General features: G+C 45.2%; 10 non-coding genes across 10 annotated transcripts; all 10 read right to left on the bottom strand.

Moving 5' to 3' along the window:
* Positions 1–945: 945 nt before the first annotated feature.
* Positions 946–1,136, bottom strand: LOC141202350 (U2 spliceosomal RNA). Its single transcript, XR_012273625.1, has one exon. It is a non-coding gene; the product is annotated as a U2 spliceosomal RNA (small nuclear RNA).
* Positions 1,137–2,251: 1,115 nt separating this feature from the next.
* On the bottom strand, positions 2,252–2,442 carry LOC141202958 (U2 spliceosomal RNA). Its single transcript, XR_012274103.1, has one exon. It is a non-coding gene; the product is annotated as a U2 spliceosomal RNA (small nuclear RNA).
* Positions 2,443–3,557: 1,115 nt separating this feature from the next.
* On the bottom strand, positions 3,558–3,748 carry LOC141202957 (U2 spliceosomal RNA). The gene has a single exon (XR_012274102.1). It is a non-coding gene; the product is annotated as a U2 spliceosomal RNA (small nuclear RNA).
* A 1,115-nt stretch (positions 3,749–4,863) lies between these two features.
* LOC141202956 (U2 spliceosomal RNA) lies at positions 4,864–5,054 on the bottom strand. The gene has a single exon (XR_012274101.1). It is a non-coding gene; the product is annotated as a U2 spliceosomal RNA (small nuclear RNA).
* A 1,115-nt stretch (positions 5,055–6,169) lies between these two features.
* Positions 6,170–6,360, bottom strand: LOC141202955 (U2 spliceosomal RNA). Its single transcript, XR_012274100.1, has one exon. It is a non-coding gene; the product is annotated as a U2 spliceosomal RNA (small nuclear RNA).
* Positions 6,361–7,475: 1,115 nt separating this feature from the next.
* Positions 7,476–7,666, bottom strand: LOC141202954 (U2 spliceosomal RNA). The gene has a single exon (XR_012274099.1). It is a non-coding gene; the product is annotated as a U2 spliceosomal RNA (small nuclear RNA).
* Positions 7,667–8,784: 1,118 nt separating this feature from the next.
* On the bottom strand, positions 8,785–8,975 carry LOC141202953 (U2 spliceosomal RNA). Its single transcript, XR_012274098.1, has one exon. It is a non-coding gene; the product is annotated as a U2 spliceosomal RNA (small nuclear RNA).
* Positions 8,976–10,090: 1,115 nt separating this feature from the next.
* On the bottom strand, positions 10,091–10,281 carry LOC141202952 (U2 spliceosomal RNA). The gene has a single exon (XR_012274097.1). It is a non-coding gene; the product is annotated as a U2 spliceosomal RNA (small nuclear RNA).
* A 1,112-nt stretch (positions 10,282–11,393) lies between these two features.
* LOC141202465 (U2 spliceosomal RNA) lies at positions 11,394–11,584 on the bottom strand. The gene has a single exon (XR_012273737.1). It is a non-coding gene; the product is annotated as a U2 spliceosomal RNA (small nuclear RNA).
* Positions 11,585–12,702: 1,118 nt separating this feature from the next.
* LOC141202464 (U2 spliceosomal RNA) lies at positions 12,703–12,893 on the bottom strand. The gene has a single exon (XR_012273736.1). It is a non-coding gene; the product is annotated as a U2 spliceosomal RNA (small nuclear RNA).
* Positions 12,894–13,440: the final 547 nt, after the last annotated feature.

The following is a 13,440-nucleotide window of genomic DNA, read 5'->3' as shown; positions in this document are numbered from 1 at the left end:
TAACTCCACCTCTTTAAACACAGCACCTTCACCCCCTGCTGTTCCCACCCGCCTCAACACCGTTGGAAGGGAGGAGAACCAATTAAGGCGGGGGGTGGGGTGGAACGAGCAGCTGTCTACCCTTAGCAGGAGGGCTCCTGATTACATACCTCTCCTGCTGCTGCTGCTGCTGGCTGTCCAGCAGCAGACTGAAGGTGGCTGCTGCTGTGCACAGGTATATAAAGGCTCAGAGCCTATTATGACACGCGCAGCCAGCGTTCCATTGCCACATTCCATCTACTGCAGGCAGGATACCTGGCTGGCTGAATGTCGCTGGGAAGCTCACAGAGACCGCCATAAGCAACAGTTTAACAGAATGCCACAGACTAATCAACCAAACTTTTTGGGTTGGGTTCTCTTTGATAGTCTGCAGCCATTAAATGAAAGAAGTCAGTGTTCCAGCAGAAGGAGACAACGTTTCAGAAAAGGCATTGTAGCAAACCAAAAAATAAATTTTAAGCGCAGCAGAGTAACCAGCGCACATACCTGTTAGCTCAGGTGAGTTTAAAAGGCTGCTGTTGATAACAAGGGCATTTGCTAAATAGATGGTGTGTGTGCAACAATATACTGAAAGGTCAATTATATTGTGCAGCTTATCTCACCACCTGTAGTTATTTAGGTGAAAGCTCCAAAATGCTTGCCTAATATGTCTGTTTATCCAAAAGGAAGTAAAAAGGGAGAGCTGGAAAGATAGCATTGCATCACATTACATGGCAATGCAATGCACAGTTGCTGAAGTTGAACCAAAATGAGCTTGTAATCTGGCTTCTGCAACTTTGAACATGAAAAATCCAATGAGGAGAAGAAAAGCAAAGCCAAAGAGTCCATCCCAAAATCCGACAAACAAGCAAAATGAACAAAAAACATTGAATTCAATTCTTTCTGATTTTAGAAACTGCATTAAAGAAGGGGTGCACCGGTCCTGGAGATACTGCAATACCAGGTCAATGCGTGGAGTGGACAGAGCAAGCTATTTTTCCATCTCCCTGTTCTAAAAATCCATTTAATATATGGTCCCCAGATAGGGGACGTATCAGATATTAAACTGATAAGAACAGATACTACACTTGATCTTAGCCAAAAGGCCGAGAAGCGATAACCAGAATTGGTTTCAAACTACGGAGCCACCCAAGGATCCTGAAAAGTCCATTTGTGGAGATGAGCTCCTGGACTCCCGTTAAGAAGACATGTTGTCAACCTCTAGATCCCTTACATGCCTGCACTTTTCGGCTTGCTGCTGCTGCAATCCACGCGTTTTAGATCTGCATAACTCCACCTCTTTAAACACAGCACCTTCACCCCCTGCTGTTCCCACCCGCCTCAACACCGTTGGAAGGGAGGAGAACCAATTAAGGTGGGGGGTGGGGTGGAACGAGCAGCTGTCTACCCTTAGCAGGAGGGCTCCTGATTACATACCTCTCCTGCTGCTGCTGCTGCTGGCTGTCCAGCAGCAGACTGAAGGTGGCTGCTGCTGTGCACAGGTATATAAAGGCTCAGAGCCTATTATGACACGCGCAGCCAGCGTTCCATTGCCACATTCCATCTACTGCAGGCAGGATACCTGGCTGGCTGAATGTCGCTGGGAAGCTCACAGAGACCGCCATAAGCAACAGTTTAACAGAATGCCACAGACTAATCAACCAAACTTTTTGGGTTGGGTTCTCTTTTATAGTCTGCAGGCATTAAATGAAAGAAGTCAGTGTTCCAGCAGAAGGAGACAACGTTTCAGAAAAGGCATTGTAGCAAACCAAAAAAGAAATTTTAAGCGCAGCAGAGTAACCAGCGCACATACCTGTTAGCTCAGGTGAGTTTAAAAGGCTGCTGTTGATAACAAGGGCATTTGCTAAATAGATGGTGTGTGTGCAACAATATACTGAAAGGTCAATTATATTGTGCAGCTTATCTCACCACCTGTAGTTATTTAGGTGAAAGCTCCAAAATGCTTGCCTAATATGTCTGTTTATCCAAAAGGAAGTAAAAAGGGAGAGCTAGAAAGATAGCATTGCATCACATTACATGGCAATGCAATGCACAGTTGCTGAAGTTGAACCAAAATGAGCTTGTAATCTGGCTTCTGCAACTTTGAACATGAAAAATCCAATGAGGAGAAGAAAAGCAAAGCCAAAGAGTCCATCCCAAAATCCGACAAACAAGCAAAATGAACAAAAAACATTGAATTCAATTCTTTCTGATTTTAGAAACTGCATTAAAGAAGGGGTGCACCGGTCCTGGAGATACTGCAATACCAGGTCAATGCGTGGAGTGGACAGAGCAAGCTCTTTTTCCATCTCCCTGTTCTAAAAATCCATTTAATATATGGTCCCCAGATAGGGGACGTATCAGATATTAAACTGATAAGAACAGATACTACACTTGATCTTAGCCAAAAGGCCGAGAAGCGATAACCAGAATTGGTTTCAAACTACGGAGCCACCCAAGGATCCTGAAAAGTCCATTTGTGGAGATGAGCTCCTGGACTCCCGTTAAGAAGACATGTTGTCAACCTCTAGATCCCTTACATGCCTGCACTTTTCGGCTTGCTGCTGCTGCAATCCACGCGTTTTAGATCTGCATAACTCCACCTCTTTAAACACAGCACCTTCACCCCCTGCTGTTCCCACCCGCCTCAACACCGTTGGAAGGGAGGAGAACCAATTAAGGCGGGGGGTGGGGTGGAACGAGCAGCTGTCTACCCTTAGCAGGAGGGCTCCTGATTACATACCTCTGCTGCTGCTGCTGCTGCTGGCTGTCCAGCAGCAGACTGAAGGTGGCTGCTGCTGTGCACAGGTATATAAAGGCTCAGAGCCTATTATGACACGCGCAGCCAGCGTTCCATTGCCACATTCCATCTACTGCAGGCAGGATACCTGGCTGGCTGAATGTCACTGAGAAGCTCACAGAGACCGCCATAAGCAACAGTTTAACAGAATGCCACAGACTAATCAACCAAACTTTTTGGGTTGGGTTCTCTTTTATAGTCTGCAGGCATTAAATGAAAGAAGTCAGTGTTCCAGCAGAAGGAGACAACGTTTCAGAAAAGGCATTGTAGCAAACCAAAAAAGAAATTTTAAGCGCAGCAGAGTAACCAGCGCACATACCTGTTAGCTCAGGTGAGTTTAAAAGGCTGCTGTTGATAACAAGGGCATTTGCTAAATAGATGGTGTGTGTGCAACAATATACTGAAAGGTCAATTATATTGTGCAGCTTATCTCACCACCTGTAGTTATTTAGGTGAAAGCTCCAAAATGCTTGCCTAATATGTCTGTTTATCCAAAAGGAAGTAAAAAGGGAGAGCTAGAAAGATAGCATTGCATCACATTACATGGCAATGCAATGCACAGTTGCTGAAGTTGAACCAAAATGAGCTTGTAATCTGGCTTCTGCAACTTTGAACATGAAAAATCCAATGAGGAGAAGAAAAGCAAAGCCAAAGAGTCCATCCCAAAATCCGACAAACAAGCAAAATGAACAAAAAACATTGAATTCAATTCTTTCTGATTTTAGAAACTGCATTAAAGAAGGGGTGCACCGGTCCTGGAGATACTGCAATACCAGGTCAATGCGTGGAGTGGACAGAGCAAGCTCTTTTTCCATCTCCCTGTTCTAAAAATCCATTTAATATATGGTCCCCAGATAGGGGACGTATCAGATATTAAACTGATAAGAACAGATACTACACTTGATCTTAGCCAAAAGGCCGAGAAGCGATAACCAGAATTGGTTTCAAACTACGGAGCCACCCAAGGATCCTGAAAAGTCCATTTGTGGAGATGAGCTCCTGGACTCCCGTTAAGAAGACATGTTGTCAACCTCTAGATCCCTTACATGCCTGCACTTTTCGGCTTGCTGCTGCTGCAATCCACGCGTTTTAGATCTGCATAACTCCACCTCTTTAAACACAGCACCTTCACCCCCTGCTGTTCCCACCCGCCTCAACACCGTTGGAAGGGAGGAGAACCAATTAAGGCGGGGGGTGGGGTGGAACGAGCAGCTGTCTACCCTTAGCAGGAGGGCTCCTGATTACATACCTCTCCTGCTGCTGCTGCTGCTGGCTGTCCAGCAGCAGACTGAAGGTGGCTGCTGCTGTGCACAGGTATATAAAGGCTCAGAGCCTATTATGACACGCGCAGCCAGCGTTCCATTGCCACATTCCATCTACTGCAGGCAGGATACCTGGCTGGCTGAATGTCGCTGAGAAGCTCACAGAGACCGCCATAAGCAACAGTTTAACAGAATGCCACAGACTAATCAACCAAACTTTTTGGGTTGGGTTCTCTTTTATAGTCTGCAGGCATTAAATGAAAGAAGTCAGTGTTCCAGCAGAAGGAGACAACGTTTCAGAAAAGGCATTGTAGCAAACCAAAAAAGAAATTTTAAGCGCAGCAGAGTAACCAGCGCACATACCTGTTAGCTCAGGTGAGTTTAAAAGGCTGCTGTTGATAACAAGGGCATTTGCTAAATAGATGGTGTGTGTGCAACAATATACTGAAAGGTCAATTATATTGTGCAGCTTATCTCACCACCTGTAGTTATTTAGGTGAAAGCTCCAAAATGCTTGCCTAATATGTCTGTTTATCCAAAAGGAAGTAAAAAGGGAGAGCTAGAAAGATAGCATTGCATCACATTACATGGCAATGCAATGCACAGTTGCTGAAGTTGAACCAAAATGAGCTTGTAATCTGGCTTCTGCAACTTTGAACATGAAAAATCCAATGAGGAGAAGAAAAGCAAAGCCAAAGAGTCCATCCCAAAATCCGACAAACAAGCAAAATGAACAAAAAACATTGAATTCAATTCTTTCTGATTTTAGAAACTGCATTAAAGAAGGGGTGCACCGGTCCTGGAGATACTGCAATACCAGGTCAATGCGTGGAGTGGACAGAGCAAGCTCTTTTTCCATCTCCCTGTTCTAAAAATCCATTTAATATATGGTCCCCAGATAGGGGACGTATCAGATATTAAACTGATAAGAACAGATACTACACTTGATCTTAGCCAAAAGGCCGAGAAGCGATAACCAGAATTGGTTTCAAACTACGGAGCCACCCAAGGATCCTGAAAAGTCCATTTGTGGAGATGAGCTCCTGGACTCCCGTTAAGAAGACATGTTGTCAACCTCTAGATCCCTTACATGCCTGCACTTTTCGGCTTGCTGCTGCTGCAATCCACGCGTTTTAGATCTGCATAACTCCACCTCTTTAAACACAGCACCTTCACCCCCTGCTGTTCCCACCCGCCTCAACACCGTTGGAAGGGAGGAGAACCAATTAAGGCGGGGGGTGGGGTGGAACGAGCAGCTGTCTACCCTTAGCAGGAGGGCTCCTGATTACATACCTCTCCTGCTGCTGCTGCTGCTGGCTGTCCAGCAGCAGACTGAAGGTGGCTGCTGCTGTGCACAGGTATATAAAGGCTCAGAGCCTATTATGACACGCGCAGCCAGCGTTCCATTGCCACATTCCATCTACTGCAGGCAGGATACCTGGCTGGCTGAATGTCGCTGAGAAGCTCACAGAGACCGCCATAAGCAACAGTTTAACAGAATGCCACAGACTAATCAACCAAACTTTTTGGGTTGGGTTCTCTTTTATAGTCTGCAGGCATTAAATGAAAGAAGTCAGTGTTCCAGCAGAAGGAGACAACGTTTCAGAAAAGGCATTGTAGCAAACCAAAAAAGAAATTTTAAGCGCAGCAGAGTAACCAGCGCACATACCTGTTAGCTCAGGTGAGTTTAAAAGGCTGCTGTTGATAACAAGGGCATTTGCTAAATAGATGGTGTGTGTGCAACAATATACTGAAAGGTCAATTATATTGTGCAGCTTATCTCACCACCTGTAGTTATTTAGGTGAAAGCTCCAAAATGCTTGCCTAATAAATCTGTTTATCCAAAAGGAAGTAAAAAGGGAGAGCTAGAAAGATAGCATTGCATCACATTACATGGCAATGCAATGCACAGTTGCTGAAGTTGAACCAAAATGAGCTTGTAATCTGGCTTCTGCAACTTTGAACATGAAAAATCCAATGAGGAGAAGAAAAGCAAAGCCAAAGAGTCCATCCCAAAATCCGACAAACAAGCAAAATGAACAAAAAACATTGAATTCAATTCTTTCTGATTTTAGAAACTGCATTAAAGAAGGGGTGCACCGGTCCTGGAGATACTGCAATACCAGGTCAATGCGTGGAGTGGACAGAGCAAGCTCTTTTTCCATCTCCCTGTTCTAAAAATCCATTTAATATATGGTCCCCAGATAGGGGACGTATCAGATATTAAACTGATAAGAACAGATACTACACTTGATCTTAGCCAAAAGGCCGAGAAGCGATAACCAGAATTGGTTTCAAACTACGGAGCCACCCAAGGATCCTGAAAAGTCCATTTGTGGAGATGAGCTCCTGGACTCCCGTTAAGAAGACATGTTGTCAACCTCTAGATCCCTTACATGCCTGCACTTTTCGGCTTGCTGCTGCTGCAATCCACGCGTTTTAGATCTGCATAACTCCACCTCTTTAAACACAGCACCTTCACCCCCTGCTGTTCCCACCCGCCTCAACACCGTTGGAAGGGAGGAGAACCAATTAAGGCGGGGGGTGGGGTGGAACGAGCAGCTGTCTACCCTTAGCAGGAGGGCTCCTGATTACATACCTCTCCTGCTGCTGCTGCTGCTGGCTGTCCAGCAGCAGACTGAAGGTGGCTGCTGCTGTGCACAGGTATATAAAGGCTCAGAGCCTATTATGACACGCGCAGCCAGCGTTCCATTGCCACATTCCATCTACTGCAGGCAGGATACCTGGCTGGCTGAATGTCGCTGAGAAGCTCACAGAGACCGCCATAAGCAACAGTTTAACAGAATGCCACAGACTAATCAACCAAACTTTTTGGGTTGGGTTCTCTTTTATAGTCTGCAGGCATTAAATGAAAGAAGTCAGTGTTCCAGCAGAAGGAGACAACGTTTCAGAAAAGGCATTGTAGCAAACCAAAAAAGAAATTTTAAGCGCAGCAGAGTAACCAGCGCACATACCTGTTAGCTCAGGTGAGTTTAAAAGGCTGCTGTTGATAACAAGGGCATTTGCTAAATAGATGGTGTGTGTGCAACAATATACTGAAAGGTCAATTATATTGTGCAGCTTATCTCACCACCTGTAGTTATTTAGGTGAAAGCTCCAAAATGCTTGCCTAATATGTCTGTTTATCCAAAAGGAAGTAAAAAGGGAGAGCTAGAAAGATAGCATTGCATCACATTACATGGCAATGCAATGCACAGTTGCTGAAGTTGAACCAAAATGAGCTTGTAATCTGGCTTCTGCAACTTTGAACATGAAAAATCCAATGAGGAGAAGAAAAGCAAAGCCAAAGAGTCCATCCCAAAATCCGACAAACAAGCAAAATGAACAAAAAACATTGAATTCAATTCTTTCTGATTTTAGAAACTGCATTAAAGAAGGGGTGCACCGGTCCTGGAGATACTGCAATACCAGGTCAATGCGTGGAGTGGACAGAGCAAGCTCTTTTTCCATCTCCCTGTTCTAAAAATCCATTTAATATATGGTCCCCAGATAGGGGACGTATCAGATATTAAACTGATAAGAACAGATACTACACTTGATCTTAGCCAAAAGGCCGAGAAGCGATAACCAGAATTGGTTTCAAACTACGGAGCCACCCAAGGATCCTGAAAAGTCCATTTGTGGAGATGAGCTCCTGGACTCCCGTTAAGAAGACATGTTGTCAACCTCTAGATCCCTTACATGCCTGCACTTTTCGGCTTGCTGCTGCTGCAATCCACGCGTTTTAGATCTGCATAACTCCACCTCTTTAAACACAGCACCTTCACCCCCTGCTGTTCCCACCCGCCTCAACACCTTTGGAAGGGAAGAGAACCAATTAAGGCGGGGGGTGGGGTGGAACGAGCAGCTGTCTACCCTTAGCAGGAGGGCTCCTGATTACATACCTCTCCTGCTGCTGCTGCTGCTGCTGGCTGTCCAGCAGCAGACTGAAGGTGGCTGCTGCTGTGCACAGGTATATAAAGGCTCAGAGCCTATTATGACACGCGCAGCCAGCGTTCCATTGCCACATTCCATCTACTGCAGGCAGGATACCTGGCTGGCTGAATGTCGCTGAGAAGCTCACAGAGACCGCCATAAGCAACAGTTTAACAGAATGCCACAGACTAATCAACCAAACTTTTTGGGTTGGGTTCTCTTTTATAGTCTGTAGGCATTAAATGAAAGAAGTCAGTGTTCCAGCAGAAGGAGACAACGTTTCAGAAAAGGCATTGTAGCAAACCAAAAAAGAAATTTTAAGCGCAGCAGAGTAACCAGCGCACATACCTGTTAGCTCAGGTGAGTTTAAAAGGCTGCTGTTGATAACAAGGGCATTTGCTAAATAGATGGTGTGTGTGCAACAATATACTGAAAGGTCAATTATATTGTGCAGCTTATCTCACCACCTGTAGTTATTTAGGTGAAAGCTCCAAAATGCTTGCCTAATATGTCTGTTTATCCAAAAGGAAGTAAAAAGGGAGAGCTAGAAAGATAGCATTGCATCACATTACATGGCAATGCAATGCACAGTTGCTGAAGTTGAACCAAAATGAGCTTGTAATCTGGCTTCTGCAACTTTGAACATGAAAAATCCAATGAGGAGAAGAAAAGCAAAGCCAAAGAGTCCATCCCAAAATCCGACAAACAAGCAAAATGAACAAAAAACATTGAATTCAATTCTTTCTGATTTTAGAAACTGCATTAAAGAAGGGGTGCACCGGTCCTGGAGATACTGCAATACCAGGTCAATGCGTGGAGTGGACAGAGCAAGCTCTTTTTCCATCTCCCTGTTCTAAAAATCCATTTAATATATGGTCCCCAGATAGGGGACGTATCAGATATTAAACTGATAAGAACAGATACTACACTTGATCTTAGCCAAAAGGCCGAGAAGCGATAACCAGAATTGGTTTCAAACTACGGAGCCACCCAAGGATCCTGAAAAGTCCATTTGTGGAGATGAGCTCCTGGACTCCCGTTAAGAAGACATGTTGTCAACCTCTAGATCCCTTACATGCCTGCACTTTTCGGCTTGCTGCTGCTGCAATCCACGCGTTTTAGATCTGCATAACTCCACCTCTTTAAACACAGCACCTTCACCCCCTGCTGTTCCCACCCGCCTCAACACCGTTGGAAGGGAGGAGAACCAATTAAGGCGGGGGGTGGGGTGGAACGAGCAGCTGTCTACCCTTAGCAGGAGGGCTCCTGATTACATACCTCTCCTGCTGCTGCTGCTGCTGGCTGTCCAGCAGCAGACTGAAGGTGGCTGCTGCTGTGCACAGGTATATAAAGGCTCAGAGCCTATTATGACACGCGCAGCCAGCGTTCCATTGCCACATTCCATCTACTGCAGGCAGGATACCTGGCTGGCTGAATGTCGCTGAGAAGCTCACAGAGACCGCCATAAGCAACAGTTTAACAGAATGCCACAGACTAATCAACCAAACTTTTTGGGTTGGGTTCTCTTTTATAGTCTGCAGGCATTAAATGAAAGAAGTCAGTGTTCCAGCAGAAGGAGACAACGTTTCAGAAAAGGCATTGTAGCAAACCAAAAAAGAAATTTTAAGCGCAGCAGAGTAACCAGCGCACATACCTGTTAGCTCAGGTGAGTTTAAAAGGCTGCTGTTGATAACAAGGGCATTTGCTAAATAGATGGTGTGTGTGCAACAATATACTGAAAGGTCAATTATATTGTGCAGCTTATCTCACCACCTGTAGTTATTTAGGTGAAAGCTCCAAAATGCTTGCCTAATATGTCTGTTTATCCAAAAGGAAGTAAAAAGGGAGAGCTAGAAAGATAGCATTGCATCACATTACATGGCAATGCAATGCACAGTTGCTGAAGTTGAACCAAAATGAGCTTGTAATCTGGCTTCTGCAACTTTGAACATGAAAAATCCAATGAGGAGAAGAAAAGCAAAGCCAAAGAGTCCATCCCAAAATCCGACAAACAAGCAAAATGAACAAAAAACATTGAATTCAATTCTTTCTGATTTTAGAAACTGCATTAAAGAAGGGGTGCACCGGTCCTGGAGATACTGCAATACCAGGTCAATGCGTGGAGTGGACAGAGCAAGCTCTTTTTCCATCTCCCTGTTCTAAAAATCCATTTAATATATGGTCCCCAGATAGGGGACGTATCAGATATTAAACTGATAAGAACAGATACTACACTTGATCTTAGCCAAAAGGCCGAGAAGCGATAACCAGAATTGGTTTCAAACTACGGAGCCACCCAAGGATCCTGAAAAGTCCATTTGTGGAGATGAGCTCCTGGACTCCCGTTAAGAAGACATGTTGTCAACCTCTAGATCCCTTACATGCCTGCACTTTTCGGCTTGCTGCTGCTGCAATCCACGCGTTTTAGTTCTGCATAACTCCACCTCTTTAAACACAGCACCTTCACCCCCTGCTGTTCCCACCCGCCTCAACACCGTTGGAAGGGAGGAGAACCAATTAAGGCGGGGGGTGGGGTGGAACGAGCAGCTGTCTACCCTTAGCAGGAGGGCTCCTGATTACATACCTCTCCTGCTGCTGCTGCTGGCTGTCCAGCAGCAGACTGAAGGTGGCTGCTGCTGTGCACAGGTATATAAAGGCTCAGAGCCTATTATGACACGCGCAGCCAGCGTTCCATTGCCACATTCCATCTACTGCAGGCAGGATACCTGGCTGGCTGAATGTCGCTGAGAAGCTCACAGAGACCGCCATAAGCAACAGTTTAACAGAATGCCACAGACTAATCAACCAAACTTTTTGGGTTGGGTTCTCTTTTATAGTCTGCAGGCATTAAATGAAAGAAGTCAGTGTTCCAGCAGAAGGAGACAACATTTCAGAAAAGGCATTGTAGCAAACCAAAAAAGAAATTTTAAGCGCAGCAGAGTAACCAGCGCACATACCTGTTAGCTCAGGTGAGTTTAAAAGGCTGCTGTTCATAACAAGGGCATTTGCTAAATAGATGGTGTGTGTGCAACAATATACTGAAAGGTCAATTATATTGTGCAGCTTATCTCACCACCTGTAGTTATTTAGGTGAAAGCTCCAAAATGCTTGCCTAATATGTCTGTTTATCCAAAAGGAAGTAAAAAGGGAGAGCTAGAAAGATAGCATTGCATCACATTACATGGCAATGCAATGCACAGTTGCTGAAGTTGAACCAAAATGAGCTTGTAATCTGGCTTCTGCAACTTTGAACATGAAAAATCCAATGAGGAGAAGAAAAGCAAAGCCAAAGAGTCCATCCCAAAATCCGACAAACAAGCAAAATGAACAAAAAACATTGAATTCAATTCTTTCTGATTTTAGAAACTGCATTAAAGAAGGGGTGCACCGGTCCTGGAGATACTGCAATACCAGGTCAATGCGTGGAGTGGACAGAGCAAGCTCTTTTTCCATCTCCCTGTTCTAAAAATCCATTTAATATATGGTCCCCAGATAGGGTACGTATCAGATATTAAACTGATAAGAACAGATACTACACTTGATCTTAGCGAAAAGGCCGAGAAGCGATAACCAGAATTGGTTTCAAACTACGGAGCCACCCAAGGATCCTGAAAAGTCCATTTGTGGAGATGAGCTCCTGGACTCCCGTTAAGAAGACATGTTGTCAACCTCTAGATCCCTTACATGCCTGCACTTTTCGGCTTGCTGCTGCTGCAATCCACGCGTTTTAGATCTGCATAACTCCACCTCTTTAAACACAGCACCTTCACCCCCTGCTGTTCCCACCCGCCTCAACACCGTTGGAAGGGAGGAGAACCAATTAAGGCGGGGGGTGGGGTGGAACGAGCAGCTGTCTACCCTTAGCAGGAGGGCTCCTGATTACATACCTCTCCTGCTGCTGCTGCTGCTGCTGGCTGTCCAGCAGCAGACTGAAGGTGGCTGCTGCTGTGCACAGGTATATAAAGGCTCAGAGCCTATTATGACACGCGCAGCCAGCGTTCCATTGCCACATTCCATCTACTGCAGGCAGGATACCTGGCTGGCTGAATGTCGCTGAGAAGCTCACAGAGACCGCCATAAGCAACAGTTTAACAGAATGCCACAGACTAATCAACCAAACTTTTTGGGTTGGGTTCTCTTTTATAGTCTGCAGGCATTAAATGAAAGAAGTCAGTGTTCCAGCAGAAGGAGACAACATTTCAGAAAAGGCATTGTAGCAAACCAAAAAAGAAATTTTAAGCGCAGCAGAGTAACCAGCGCACATACCTGTTAGCTCAGGTGAGTTTAAAAGGCTGCTGTTCATAACAAGGGCATTTGCTAAATAGATGGTGTGTGTGCAACAATATACTGAAAGGTCAATTATATTGTGCAGCTTATCTCACCACCTGTAGTTATTTAGGTGAAAGCTCCAAAATGCTTGCCTAATATGTCTGTTTATCCAAAAGGAAGTAAAAAGGGAGAGCTAGAAAGATAGCATTGCATCACATTACATGGCAATGCAATGCACAGTTGCTGAAGTTGAACCAAAATGAGCTTGTAATCTGGCTTCTGCAACTTTGAACATGAAAAATCCAATGAGGAGAAGAAAAGCAAAGCCAAAGAGTCCATCCCAAAATCCGACAAACAAGCAAAATGAACAAAAAACATTGAATTCAATTCTTTCTGATTTTAGAAACTGCATTAAAGAAGGGGTGCACCGGTCCTGGAGATACTGCAATACCAGGTCAATGCGTGGAGTGGACAGAGCAAGCTCTTTTTCCATCTCCCTGTTCTAAAAATCCATTTAATATATGGTCCCCAGATAGGGTACGTATCAGATATTAAACTGATAAGAACAGATACTACACTTGATCTTAGCGAAAAGGCCGAGAAGCGATAACCAGAATTGGTTTCAAACTACGGAGCCACCCAAGGATCCTGAAAAGTCCATTTGTGGAGATGAGCTCCTGGACTCCCGTTAAGAAGACATGTTGTCAACCTCTAGATCCCTTACATGCCTGCACTTTTCGGCTTGCTGCTGCTGCAATCCACGCGTTTTAGATCTGCATAACTCCACCTCTTTAAACACAGCACCTTCACCCCCTGCTGTTCCCACCCGCCTCAACACCGTTGGAAGGGAGGAGAACCAATTAAGGCGGGGGGTGGGGTGGAACGAGCAGCTGTCTACCCTTAGCAGGAGGGCTCCTGATTACATACCTCTCCTGCTGCTGCTGCTGCTGCTGGCTGTCCAGCAGCAGACTGAAGGTGGCTGCTGCTGTGCACAGGTATATAAAGGCTCAGAGCCTATTATGACACGCGCAGCCAGCGTTCCATTGCCACATTCCATCTACTGCAGGCAGGATACCTGGCTGGCTGAATGTCGCTGAGAAGCTCACAGAGACCGCCATAAGCAACAGTTTAACAGAATGCCACAGACTAATCAAC

The sequence above is a fragment of the Phyllobates terribilis genome, unplaced genomic scaffold, assembly GCF_046119375.1.
Source record: "Phyllobates terribilis strain yellow unplaced genomic scaffold, ASM4611937v1 Scaffold_123__1_contigs__length_5148117, whole genome shotgun sequence".
NCBI lineage: Eukaryota > Metazoa > Chordata > Amphibia > Anura > Dendrobatidae > Phyllobates > Phyllobates terribilis.
Note: the sequence above shows the minus strand (reverse complement) of the source record. Positions and strands in the feature narration are given on the sequence as shown.